The following is a 14,090-nucleotide window of genomic DNA, read 5'->3' as shown; positions in this document are numbered from 1 at the left end:
TTGTCAATGCTGACAACACAGAGAGTCAGTGTCCAATGGCTCAAGTTCCCTTTGAGTGGGGGGGGTCTCTGGTACTCTGCAAGTCGCTGTGAGAACTGCCATGCCAGTTGATTGTCTCCTAGGAAATGATTTGGAGAGCTCCCCTTGGGAAAAGGTGGAGAAGACAACTCACCTGCGGATGGTGGGTTTACCTGATTGGGCGTGCGTGACCACCCGGTCAATGGCAGCCAGTAGGGGTGTTGAAGGGACCCTGGAGCCTGAAGGAGAGGCCCAGGAACCGGCCTTAGAGAGAGGGCGCAGGAGGCACGGGAAACCGGCTCCTGAAGTTCCCACGGCCCAGGAGGAAGCAGACCTTGAGGGGGATGCCCTGGAGCCTACCGGGGAACAGATAGCCGAACTGGGGGACCTGCCTGAGCTGACCCATTGGCAGCAAGAAGGAGGCCCCACCAGGGAGGAGTTCTGCAGGGAGCAGAAGGAGTGCCCCTCTCTAGTGGGTATGCGGCAGCAGGCTGCAGCCCAGGCCAATGGTGATCAGTCCTGTACTCACTTGATCTACTGGGAGAATGACCTCCTATACTCAGAGCCTAAGGTTGCTGAACCTGGGTCAGCCCGTGCGCTGGTGGTACCCCAGAAGTTCAGAGCCTTCCTATTGGGGCTGGCTCACGACGTTCCGTTATCAGGACATTTGGGGCAGGACAAGACCTTCGAAAGGCTTGTCACCCACTTTATTGGCCTCAAATGCGCAGGAGTTCTGACACTCACTGCAGGACATGCCAGACTTGCCAGGCATGTCGCAAGAGTGGAAGGAAGCTGAAATCTCCACTCCAACCCTTCCCTGTGGTCAGTACCCCATTCCAGCGAGTGGGGATTGACACTGTGGGGCCACTGGACCCCAAGTCAGCCATGGGCAACAGGTTCATCCTGGTCTTGGTGGACCATGCCACCCGGTACCCTGAAGCCATCCCTCTGAGGACAGTGATGGCCCCGTGGTGGGACGGGCACTGATGGGAATTTTCTCACGAGTAGGATTCCCTCTAGAGGTGGTGTCTGACAGGGGGACCAATTTCATATCGAAATATATGAAATCCCTTTGGCAAGAGTGTGGTGTGACGTACAAGTTCACTACCCCTTACCATCCCCAAGGAAACGGGTTGGTTGAGAGGTTCAACCGAACCCTAAAGGGCATGATTATGGGCCTTGAGGGTCCCATGAGGCGTAAGTGGGACGTCCTCCTACCATGACTTCTCTTTGCGTACCGTGAGCTGCGACAGAAGTCTCTGGGGTTCAGTCCCTTTGAGCTCCTGTATGGCCACCCCGTCCGAGGACCTCTTAGTCTGGTCAAGGAAGGCTGGGAGGAATCTCCCAGGAAACCTCCCCAGAATGTATACAGTTACATGCTGGCCTTTCAGAACCAGACTAGGCGTTTCAGACAACTTGCTGAGGCAAATTTGGAAGCCAGCCAGGAGGAAATGAAGCGGTGGTACGATCAGAATGCCACTCTGGTTGAGCTTCAACCTGGCCAGAAGGTATGGGTCCTGGCCCCTGTGGAGCCTTGTGCACTCCAGGACAAGTGGACAGGACCCTTTCAAATTGTGGAGCGCAAGAGTTCTGTCACCTACTTGGTGGACTTGCAGTCTCCTAGGAACCCCTTACGGGTCCTACATGTCAATCGACTGAAGCCCCACTTGGAGAGGTCCGAAGTGGGCATGCTCTTGGCCACCGATGATGGGACGGAGGAGGAATCTGAGCCTCTTCCTGACCTCTTGGTAGCCTCAGAGCAAGACGGGTCAGTGGATGGAGTTAACCTCTCACCCACCCTGACCCCTGAGCAACAGGATAATTGCCGCCAGCTGCTGGGGCAATTTCCTGACCTGTTCTCCCTGGTTCCTGGTATCACAAATTGGTGCATCCATGACGTGGATACAGGAGACAGCTTACATGTGAAGCACAAAGCTTACAGGGTAACTGACAGAGTCAGAGCCTGCATCAAAGAGGAAGCCTCAAAAATGCTTGCTCTAGGGGTGGTTGAGTCCTCCAGCAGTCCTTGGGCCAGCCCAGTGGTCTTGGTCCCAAAGGCTGCCTCGCCGGGTGCCACACCCGAACTCCGGTTCTGTGTGGACTACAGAGGACTCAACTCAGTCACGAAGACTGACGCGCACCCCATCCCCAGAGCTGATGAGCTCATCGATCGGTTAGGGGCTGCACGGTACCTCAGCACGTTTGATCTAACGTCTGGGTACTGGCAGATCGCCTTAACTGATGGGGCCAAGGAGAGGTCCGCATTCTCCACTCCAGATGGGCACTACCAGTTCCGGGTTATGCCATTTGGTATGAAGAATGCCCCTGCCACCTTTCAGAGGTTGGTCAACCAGGTGTTGGCTGGGCTGACCGAGTTCAGCGCCGCCTACCTGGATGATATTGCGGTGTTCACTGGGAAGTGTTGATGGCACTGCGCAAGGCAGGCCTCACGATCAAGGCAAGCAAGTGTCAGATCGGGCAGGGTTCCGTGGTTTACTTGGGACACCAAGTAGGGAGCGGCCAGGTGGCGCCCCTACAACCCAAGATCGAAACCATCCTGGCTGGGAGCCCCCAAAGACCCAGACGGAGGTGAGGGCCTTCTTAGGACTCACAGGGAACTACAGGAGGTTTGTCAAGGGGTATGGCAGCATCGTTGCCCCCTTGACAGAGCTGACTTCGAAGAAGCAGCCCAGAAAAGTGATATGGACTGACACCTGCCAGAAGGCCTTTGACACCCTGAAAACTGCCATGTGCACGGCGCCCGTGCTCTTGGCTCCTGACTTCTCCAAAGAATTCCTTGTGCAGACAGATGCATCAGAGCGTGGTGTAGGGGCTGTTCTCTCACAGATGACTGAGGAGGGCTGGGACCAACCTGTAGCCTTCATAAGTAGGAGGTTACTTCCCCGGGAACAAAAGTGGAGTGCGATTGAGCGAGAAGCATTTGCTGTGGTCTGGGCATTGAAGAAGCTAAGACCCTACTTGTTTGGGTCTCACTTCCGGGTTCAAACAGACCACAGGCCCCTCAGATGGTTGATGCAGATGAGGGGTGAGAATCCTAAATTGTTGGGGTGGTCCATTTCCCTACAGGGGATGGATTTCACAGTGGAACATCGCCCCGGTACAGACCACGCCAACGCTGATGGTCTTTCCAGATTTTTCCGCCTTAGTGATGAAGAACTCCCTGGGGTAGGGTAGTTCTCCCCACATTTCAGCTGGAGGGGACACGTGTTAGACGTGGCACCGTTGGCGTGGGTCACCCTTCCATTTTTGTCTGTGCCTCAATGTATTTTTGTGTTGGTGTTAGGTGCTCAGGGCCCTGTGACGCTGCCATCCAGTGCCACGGGGCAGGTGCTCCCTATGGTAAAATGTATTATGTGAATTGACTTCCATGTTTGGCTTATTTGGTTTACTATCAGTCCCTAGTAGAGTGCACCAGGAGTGCCCAGGGCTTGTATATCCAAATGCCGCTAGTGGGCTTGCAGCACTGCTTGTGCCACCCACAGAAGTAGCCCGGTAAAATGTGTCTAAGGTCTGCCATTGCAGAACCTGCGTGCAGTCTGGTACTGTCGCGCTAACTGCGCAAGTGTCCTCACTTGCCAGTCCCTAAACCTTCCCTTAACTACATCTTAGTCACCCCTCTGGTAGGCCCGAGGGCAGGGTGCATTGTAGGCATAAGGTAGGACATGCCCTAATGTGTGTGGCATGTCTTAATAGTGAATTACAGCCATTTTCGTTTTTCACTATTGAAGGCTACCTGCTCTCCATAGGCCAGAATGGGCTGCTAGATTATAACACTCTATAATCCTAGCAGGCTCAGGAAGCATGGTAGAAAGTCATGTTTAGTATGCCTGAACTCGGGATAATAAAACACATCTTTTAGTAAAGGTTATTTTAATATCCTGGGTTTGCAAATGCGACTTTTAGAAAGTTAGCCTTTGCGCGCCTAACCATCTCAGTCCACCTCTGCGCGTGTGTGTGTGTTCTGCCTAGCAACAGTAGGAGCAGGGCTGGGGAATTCCAGGAGACAGGCTGGCTGCCAGGTGGTGGGTAGAGAGATTACACCAGGATGGGTGGGAGGAGTACACCTTGACTCTTGAATAGACCTGTGCTCTGCCACCACAAAGCCGGCTCCACCCCCTGTGGAGCGGCTGATGTCTCTGCCCTGCTGCTGAAAGGAAAGAGCAGAGTCACCACAACAAAGTGCTCCAAAACTGGACTGAGCCAGGCCCAGGCCCCCTGGCGACAAAGAACAAAAGATTTGCGCTTTAAAAGAAGGAGCTCTGCTCCTAAGAAATCAGATCCTGATTGAACCACGAAGAAACTCTGCCCGACTAGAAGGACCTGGAAGAAGCTGAAGGAGGAGTAACTTTCCCTAACCTGGGGGATTGGCTTGCAGTGGGTGCCTTGCTGAGAAAGGAGAGGAAAGGACTAAAAGAGACCTTGCACTTTGTTTCAACAATCTCCAAAGGCTTGATTGAGCTTGCCCCCTGATTTGAACCCCAGGACCAGTGGGTTCACCGTGTCTCCGCTCGTCTGTGAATCGAGCCGTGTGCTTTCTCCCGCCGGAGTGCTCTGCGCACCTGCACCCCCCTCCAAGGGCCGTGACACCCAGAAGCCTGGCCGCCTACACTCGCCGAGAGCCCCGCTCTACCTGAGTCGCTCTTGACCCCTCGGGTCTGGCGGCCCTGCTTCCGTGTCACCCGCCTGCTGCTGGAGTGGGCCTGGTGCCCTCTCGCCCTCCCGCCGGATTTCTGCTCGGACTGCAAGTTCAAAGCCCCGGACGGCCGCCCGTACGTCGTAACGTATCCGGCCGCCCCGCTTCGCCTCCCAGCAAGATTCAGACCGTGCCGCTCCCTGAAGCGACCTCCCGCACCATCCGTGTTGGAGGCCCTGGGCCGCGCCTGTCGTCCGAAAGCCGCCCGCTGATTCCAGATCCGGAGTCCCTCAAGGTGCAGAAGCTGCACCCACCACCGAAGACGCGTCCAACCCGCCGCACAAACCAAGGTACAGTGAACTCTCTCACGGACTCTGGGTCCGCACCGCTTTGATTTCCCAGTATCACTGTACCCTGGGCGCACTGCGTATCACCGGGGCTGGACAGATCCGAGAGAGCGCTACAGAGCGCCCGTAACCGAAGAACTTGCCAACAAAAGAGAACAGTGCCTAATTATCATCTTGTGGCCCCCATTCCGTAACCGTTATTTATGGTCTTGTACTAAGTCTGCATAACAAAGAAACTTTTATATAAAGTATACGTATTTTTGATACAACTTACGCCTGGCGTCCATTTGTGGGGGATCTGGTGATTTACTGTGTGCTCATAAAGGCTTAACTGACGTAACGCCCTGAAGTTTAGCCCTGACTGCTCGCGCCACACTACCTTTAGGGTGAGCAGGGGTTGTTCTGAAGGAGTAATTCTCTTGCCCTGACTAGAAGAAGGGACCACTGCTTGTCACACGTAACCACTCGTGCCAACCAGGGGTTCCCCATTCTAACACCGCCAGCTCAATGATCATCTGGAAGTGAACAACCTACTTGATGCCTCCCAGTCAGGCTTCTGCTCTAACCACAGCACCAAGCCCGCTTTGCTAGCCGCAACCGATGATATCAGATCCATCCTCAACTGTGGCCAGTCAGCAGCCCAGATCCTCCTTGCCCTCACAGCAGCTTTCAACACTGTATTCCACCACACTCTCATCGCCAGATCCACCACATCAGCATCAGAGGAAACACCCTCAAGTGGATCTGCTTCTTCCTCACAGGACGCACACAGGAAATCCACCTACCACCGTTCAAACTCAAGAGCATTATCTGCGTAGTGCTCCAGGGATCGTCCCTCAGCACCACCTTCTTCAACGCCTATAGGACCCCATTGGCCGACATAGTCCACGCCTACAGAATCAACATCCTCTCATACGCAAACAACATCCAACTAATCCTGTCCCTCACAGAAGACACCGCCACCACCAGACACAACTTCTAGAATGCCATGACCAACATCACCAACTGGATGAGATCCAACTGCTTGAAGCTGAACACAGACAAGATGGAAGTTCTCATCTTTGGAAAGAACACCTCCCCATGGGATAACACCTGGTGGCCCACAGCACTTGGATCCCGCTTACTCCCACCGACCATGCCCGCAACCTTGGCATCACCCTGGACAGTGATTTCTCCATGAAGTGCCAGGTCAACTCAGTTGCCTCCTCCTGCTTCCACACCTTCTGCATTCTGCATAAGATGTTCAGGTGGAACCCAGTCAGCACCAGGGAAACAGTGATTCAAGCCCTCTTCAACAGCCGACTGGAATACGGAAATTCACTCTATGTGGGATCTACTACCCACCTCCTCAAACGTCTACAGACCATACAGTACACCACTGCCAGACTCATCCTCAACCCCCTCTCAAATGAAACCAGCATCCCCCCCCCACCTAGGAAGCCTCCACTGGCTCCCTATCCCAAAAAGATACCAGTTCAAGCTGCTGACCCTCACCTATGAGGCCCTCCACAATGCCAGATTCTTCTGCATCAACCACTGCCTGACTTTCCACCAATCAACCAGACAACTCCAATTCCCCTCCCTCACACACAACCCCCACATCCAGCACAGCGGCAGTGGAGGTCGTTCTTTCTCCTACCTTGCCGCCAGGTCGTGAAATGACCTTCTGCTCCTCTTCCAAACCTCCTCTTCACTTTCCGACGTCAGGAAGGGACTCAAAACATGGCTATTCAACTGAGGCTCACCGTACCCCAGTGCCTGGATACCGCCTGGGGTGGTAAGCCACGCTATACAAATGCTGATTGATTGACTAGACACCCGGGAAAATATAAGTAACAAAGCTCACAAAGATAAATCGAGAGGGGGCAGCAATCCTAGCATCAGTGATCACTTATCTTACCTTCTGCACACATTGAAACTCTTGCATCCTGGGTTTGGTGAAAAACATTTTGTTAAAGTATACAAGAAAAAAATTGAATGGCATGAACCATGTAGGCTTTGCCTCTCATGAGTCATAGTTCCTCCCCACCCTCATACATACATACCTGTTTAGGCATGCGTTTGTTCATGTGATACTAGTAAAAGGTCTAGCAAAACCTGAGCAGTCATTTAGATAGGTTCATGTATTAATGCAATATTTTTTAGAATCAGGTGAAATATGCCCATTATAGTTTGGTTGTACCGCTTTACATGTCGTTTTCACCTACATATAACAACATTGAACATAAAATGGTGTATAATTCCAAAAGAAATTCTGCTCTGTGATTCTACAAACACTTCTCGTTGACTAGAGATCACCCTCATCATGGGTGCTGGACACCACTGCGAAGTTGTCTCCTGTTGCGCAATAGCCAGAAGCCATCTTTAATTGCATGTGCCATAAGATGAAATAGTAATTTTGTATGCCATTTAGGTGTTAACTAAACAACGTCCCCTATAAGGCATTGCACCTCTTCAGGACGATACTGTTTGAGAAAGGTTGAGTTTCCTCTTTAATGCCTCTTTCATGTCTTTGTTCCTCAGGGTATAGATGACAGGGTTCATCATGGGTATCAATACAGAATACAGGACGGACACCAGGGAGTCGACATCTGGTGAATAGGATGCTGTTGGTCGTATGTACATGAAAATAAGTGGTAGGAAAAAGATATTGACCACAATTAAGTGAGATGTGCAGGTGGAAAAAGCTTTTCTTCGACCTTCAGGGGAATTCATTTTTATAATACATGATAAAATCTTTCCATATGAAAACGGAACAAGAGAAAATGAGGATATTATAACAAAAGCCCCAAATGAAGAGCCTACAATGACATTGAGCGAAGTATCTGTGCTGGCCAATTTAAGTAGCGGGGGATGGTCGCAATAATAATGGTGAGTCACATTGTTCCCTCAGAAGGATAGCTTTGAGGCTAAAACTGTTGTTATTAAAGGAGCAAAGAATCCTCCAATCCAAGCAGACATACAGAGGCAAATACAAAAATCCCTTGTCATGAGGGTGGTGTAGTGTAGAGGCTGGCAGATGGCATAATAGCAATCAAAAGACATGACAGCCAAGAGGAAGCACTCCGCCGCAGTCAAGGAAATGTAGAGGTACAGCTGCAACATACAGCCTGAGAAGGAAATTGTGCTGCTGTTGGCCAGAAATTTGGCTAGCATTTTTGGAATTGTAACTGTGGTATAACTCAGGTCAAGGAAGGACAGTTGGCTGACAAAGAAGTACATGGGAGTTTGAAGATTGTGGTCAAGGTTTGTAAGAAGAAATATCACCCCATTACCTGTGATAGTGAGAAGGTAGATAGCAAGGAATGTCCCAAAGAGAGCAAATTGGAAGTTCTGCAGCCTTGGAAATCCAAATATGATGAATTCCTTTACGGAACAGTTGGTCGAGTTGTAGAACACCCAGCTTCCCATAGCTTCAGAGTTTACCTGCAGAAAGTAGAACATAGAACATTAGCCTATATTTCAATCCAAGGTAACAAACGCAGTCAAAAAATATCTCATTAGAACTTAAGAACAATGAACCAATATGTGGTTGGGATTGGGTTCAGCCACATAAGACTGTACATTTTATGCAGAATGACCAAGGATTTGCTAGAATGTGCTATGCACAAGAAGCTTGTTTTTACCAATTGAGGAAACAGCAATGTTGTGTTTTTAGATAAAGCAAAAGTAAGCCATGGAATCCTAAAAATAGTAAATACAGTTAGTCTAATGGAAAGCACCTCCTAAATAACCAGTAACACGCACTGCCCTTTACACCCAACTATGTTTGAGTTTGCAAAGCCCAGTTGTGAAAACCCGGTAGAGTTGATGATGTATTTAGCTTCATGGCAACTTGCCCCTGCCCCCAAGGCATCTCAATGCCATCAAGACTCCAGCAATCCAATGAAGCAGTAACAAAACATCAAGTGTGGCGCATATGTCTCTTTCCTTTCTGGTGTGTGCAACCAAATATAGGGATATTTGCATAAATTGATGAAATCACCTGGCTGGCAAGTTTTGATGAATTATTAGAAAGGTAGTTTCTGTTTGGCAGAGGTATGCACACTGTCCAAGCAGGAACAACCACTCTATATAGGATAAGCTAGATACACACTAAAAGATAAGCTGTGCTCACCTTCTAGTAGCTTTGCACAGCGCAGTTAGGGTTATCTAAAGAGGCAATGTGTAACGTATTTGTGCAACACACATACACAGTAACACAATGAAAACATCACAAAAATGCTCCGCACAGGGTTAGGAAATTAGACAATAATTCTATGAATAATACAAGACCAAAACTACATAAATTCAAAGAGAGGAACTAGAGTTATGACATTTTAAAGATTAAATCAAAAAATCGTGTTTAGAGTTTAAAGTGCCAACCTGGGACACCTTGTACCGCTAGACCTGGGTAAAGCCAAAGTTCACACTAACTATGATGAAGGGCAGGCCAGCTACAGGACTCACGCTGAAAAAGTACCTTGGGTGGAGGAAGCGCCAATGTCGAAGACTTGTGTAAGGGGAAGAGGAGGTGATGAGTCGGCATGGATACCGTGAATGGCGGTGAAGAGTCAGTTCTGATCCTCGCAGTCGATGAGGCTTCATCGACAAACCCCTTTACAATGCAGGATGCATCATCATCGAGCCATGCTGTTCGTCGTCGTTGAGCCATGCAGTCCGTCGAAGTGATGTTGTCGATCAGCTACTGCGTCAGGGTCGAAGGGTGATGCATCACTTCAAATCGCAGCAAAGTCATTGATGCATCAGTTTTGTTAGATCAGCACAGAAAAAGCTCACTTTCAAGGGCCCATGACAGGATTGGCACCACTTGGAAGGGCAGGACTCACTGAAGGCAGAGTTGTGGTGCTGTTGCAGGGTTGTAGGAAGTCTTTGATGTCCCTGAGACTTCAAAACATGGGGCAAGCCAGCAAGCTCTTGGAATCACTCTGGGTTCAAGTCCTTTTTTTCAGCAAGGCAGAGGGAAGCAAGTAGCAGGCAACGGGCAACACATTAAAGTAGAAAAGCAGCTCTTTCACATCAGTCTTTTTTCTTAGCAGAGTTATTCCCAGATCCAAAAGTGTACTGTGTTTGTAGGGTCACAGGCCTAGTACGTGTACCCAGTTGTGCTTTTGAAGCGGGGTGACTTCAAAGCAGGCCCTTGAAGTGGACATTTCCCACTTTCTTCCCAGCCCTGGCTCAAGACTAGCTATGGGGAGTAAATCAGTCCTTTGAGTGGGGGGGACACTACCTATTCAGTCAAGTTTAGCTCCTCCCTCCCATCAGAATGCAGATTTATGTAGATGGATACTCGGATACACATACCCATCTGTGTTTGTGACTGTCTAGAGGGAATCCCCAAAGTGTAGCTGTCACCCCATGTATTGGAGACAAGCTGCAAGGCACACAAAGAAGTAAGAGCAGAGAAATGCCCACTTTCTAAAAGTGGCATTTCTAAAATAGTCCTGTTAAATCCAACTGTACCAATAAAGTGTATTTAGTATGACCATTCCAGAGATATGAAAAGCTACTCCTTTCTAATCAGGAATTAAAGCTTGAAAGTGTTATAAGGAATTCCTAATGTTAACCTATTAGAGGAGCAGGCCTCACAGTAGTTAAAAAACGAATTTAGCTGTTTGTCACTAGCAGGATATGCAAAACATGAAACTAAAATTACATGTCCGACCTTTTACTTACAGAGCACCCTTCCCTAAGGGCTACCTAGGCGCTACATTAGGGGTGACTTATGTGTAATAAAAGAGGAGTTTACGGCTCTGCAAGTAGTTTAAATGCCAAGTCGGAGTGGCAGTAAACTTGCAATGACAGACCTGAGACAGGTTTGGAACGCTACTTGTGTGGGTGGCACAATCAGTGCTGCAGGCCCACTAGTAGCATTTACATTACAGGCCCTGGGTATATGGTGTACCACTTTACAAAGGGCGTATAAATAAACAAAATATGCCAATTTTGTATACAACAATGTCTCCATGCTTAGGGGGGAAGCACTTGCACTGTAGCACTGGTCAGCAATGGTAAAGTGCTCAGAGTCCTAAGGCCAACAAAAAGATTCAGCAAAAAGCAGGGGGAAGCAAGCAAAACATTTGGAGGAAGATAACCCTAAGGATTACAGGTCTAACAGGAATTGTCACATACTAATGATGACTTGTTTTCTCTGGGATATGTGGGTTATGTAGTCTAGCTGTATGGTTTGTGTTGTATTTTGCAGGCTGCTGAGAAATAAAAAAAGAAATATAAATGCATAATCTTCGCCTCTATAGACTTCAAACTTTTGGAACTTCACACTCAGCATTGCACTGGTTGCTCTTATAATCCCTATAACATCCAGAGATGCTGATTGATCCATGTGGCACTGTATTTATTTTATTTCTTTGTCTACTTACAGTATCAAATACAAATTTTGATCAGCAATTCCTTAAACTGAAAACAGTAGTGGCTACTGATCTTTTGAAAGTGGTAGGTTTTAAAATTCTTCTCCTGATTTGACCAAGCAAAGCAACATTACCCCATCTCTTCTTGGAGAATTCAGCAGGTTTCACCCCTGGGGTAAAACAGTGAGAAAATACAGGACGAAATGGTTCATTTAACAGACCACATTTTGCATAAATGTATGCAAATATCCAGAGAGGTTGAAAACCTCTTACGAAAGATTCTTGGGCAATTGTGGTTGCCAGGCATGGCTTACTTTCATTGGGGGTGTTGGGACTCACTTTTCTCTAGAAAACTTGAGGTAATGGTGACAAGCAAAGGATTGTTTAATGTAATGCACCCAAAGAAATCTAAGGAGCTTTATGTATTATACGCAGTTAAAATCTGGTCATGGAAGGATAGTGAGTCAGACAGTGGTGGCAGGGAACACTTGTCTCTGCTGAGGCCTGGCCTCGACCATTAGTGACTCGTTGCCATCCATATGTAGCCTGGCCTGGATCAGACAGTGTCATAGGCAGGGTAGGTAAAGCCTTACGCAAGCCGGCACAACATGCACACAATATTGGCTGTAGGTGAGGGTCTGAACTTTGGACTGGTGGTGGTCTGGTTGCCTGTCTCCTGTAGGGCATGACTAGAAAACAGAAATGGTGTAGTGTCTGCTGTGATTAAACCTAAGGTCTGCCCACTTTTAAATTTGTTGGGTGGACTACAATCTTGCTGATATGTATTCATACCACCAAGATATAAATTGGAACCTTACTCTTGTAGTACGGCTGGCTTAGTAGTGCTCCTAGCTTAATTCATGAAGATCCATCTACTTACAGAACTATGCATTTTTATCAATTCATTAAAAATCTAAATATACATAATTTCCTATGTATGTGCTTCTGTTATGTTTCCATTTTGATAATATTTGTGTAGATTTTTGCAGTGTTTACAGTTTATATGACATTATGACATTATTTTTTATTTTGAGAACATTTCTTAATATTTGGACAACACTTACACTTACATGATTTTATTTAGACTTTTCATATAAAGTATAAAAAATGTTCTTAATATTTGCGCTACGTGGTGTATATTAAGGGTGGGTGGCAAATTCCGTTCTGATTGCGGAACTTGCGAAATTTCGTCATTTTTGCGTTCCGCGCGGAACGCAAAAATGACGAAACTTCCGCGATCCGCGGCAGAACGGAAATATGCAGGGCAGGATTCATTCTGTTACAAATTAAACCTCAACAGGAAGCACTTACAGATATAAATAAAGCAGGTGCCTGAGTTGAAGCTCAAATTCAGTAACACATTAATCAGCCCAAAAAATGTGTGATCTAGGTTGAGGCTGGGCAGGTGTGCTTTTCTCCCCATATCTACCGTCAAAAATTAGCTGTGATCCTTGATGGAGCTCTGTGCATCCATGACTTTCTCGAGCGCAATCCCCGTTTAGTTCCTGTGACCACAAGCTTCTTTCTCCTCATCTGCTGCTCTGATCGGTCTCTGACCCTTTATAAACAAGAGGCATGTGAATTCGCATAGAAGCCCCGCCCGTTTGACCCCGGCCCACACACCAGCGGTGTGCAACGTCTTCCTGCCCCTTCCCCCACTATGATGGACACTTGGACAGCTCACTCGAGGGACCCCGGCGCCCGTCGCCGTGGTGGCAACGTTACAGACACACATGGTCACGGGACACAACTGTTCTGGCCCTTTACGCAGCTGTAGTGTAGGAAAAGCACTATACATTTACCCAACGAGGTAGCACTTACTGATTAGCCAGTAGAAAGTACTCCAGTTGAGTAGAGGTATTGCACAAGACGGTGGCATCTTTTTGGGTAAATATGAAGGGCAGGATTCATTCTGGCACGATGCTCCTGTCACAAAAATTAAACCTCAACAGGAAGCACTTACAGATCTAAATAAAGCAGGTGCCCGAGTTGAAGCTCAAATTCAGTAACGCATTAATCAGCCCAGAAATTTCGCGTGCTCGCGGAGATTTTTGCCATTTCGCGAAATTTCGCGAAAGGCAACTTCGCAAATTCCGCCCACCCCTAGATATATGTTATATACAATGTCAACATTTATATGACGATTTTTAAAATAAAGTTAAGTTATGTTTCATGTTATTTTTACGAAGTAGTATTTGTGATTGTCTGCGATATCGATAATAATTTGACTATTTTTTCCTTTTAAAGTTTTTTGGGGGTGTTGGGGTTTTTGCTAATGGTTTCATTCCATGTTATCATTGATTTGTATGTAATTCCCCTGCACTACCTGCAAATGGCCTTGAGTGGTGCATGAAATACTACAACGCCTGGCTGAAGTGAATGTGAGCATGCATGGGCTGTAATACTAGTTAAGTAGATGTGGGTGTAAATTTAATTAACTGCAACTGGCACACCCTTCTGAAGTACTTTTGATTTACTCCTGGAATTCAGGAGTATGACAAGAGTACATCTTGTGAATCAGGTGATTTATGAATTGGGTTTAAATACAGGAGAAGCATCGGTTGAAACCTCTGCCTGGACCTCAGTGAATTGCAGGTAGTGGTAAGCGAAGAGGTACTCCCAGAGCACTACTTGATGTAGTCAAAAACGCCTGTTATGTATTGGAGGAAGCCAAGGGTACCCCTGATCCACTCATTGCTTTCT

This window comes from Triturus cristatus, chromosome 8, assembly GCF_964204655.1.
Source record: "Triturus cristatus chromosome 8, aTriCri1.1, whole genome shotgun sequence".
Lineage (NCBI taxonomy): Eukaryota > Metazoa > Chordata > Amphibia > Caudata > Salamandridae > Triturus > Triturus cristatus.
The sequence above is the reverse complement of the archived record's forward strand: the minus strand, read 5'-3'. Positions refer to the sequence as shown.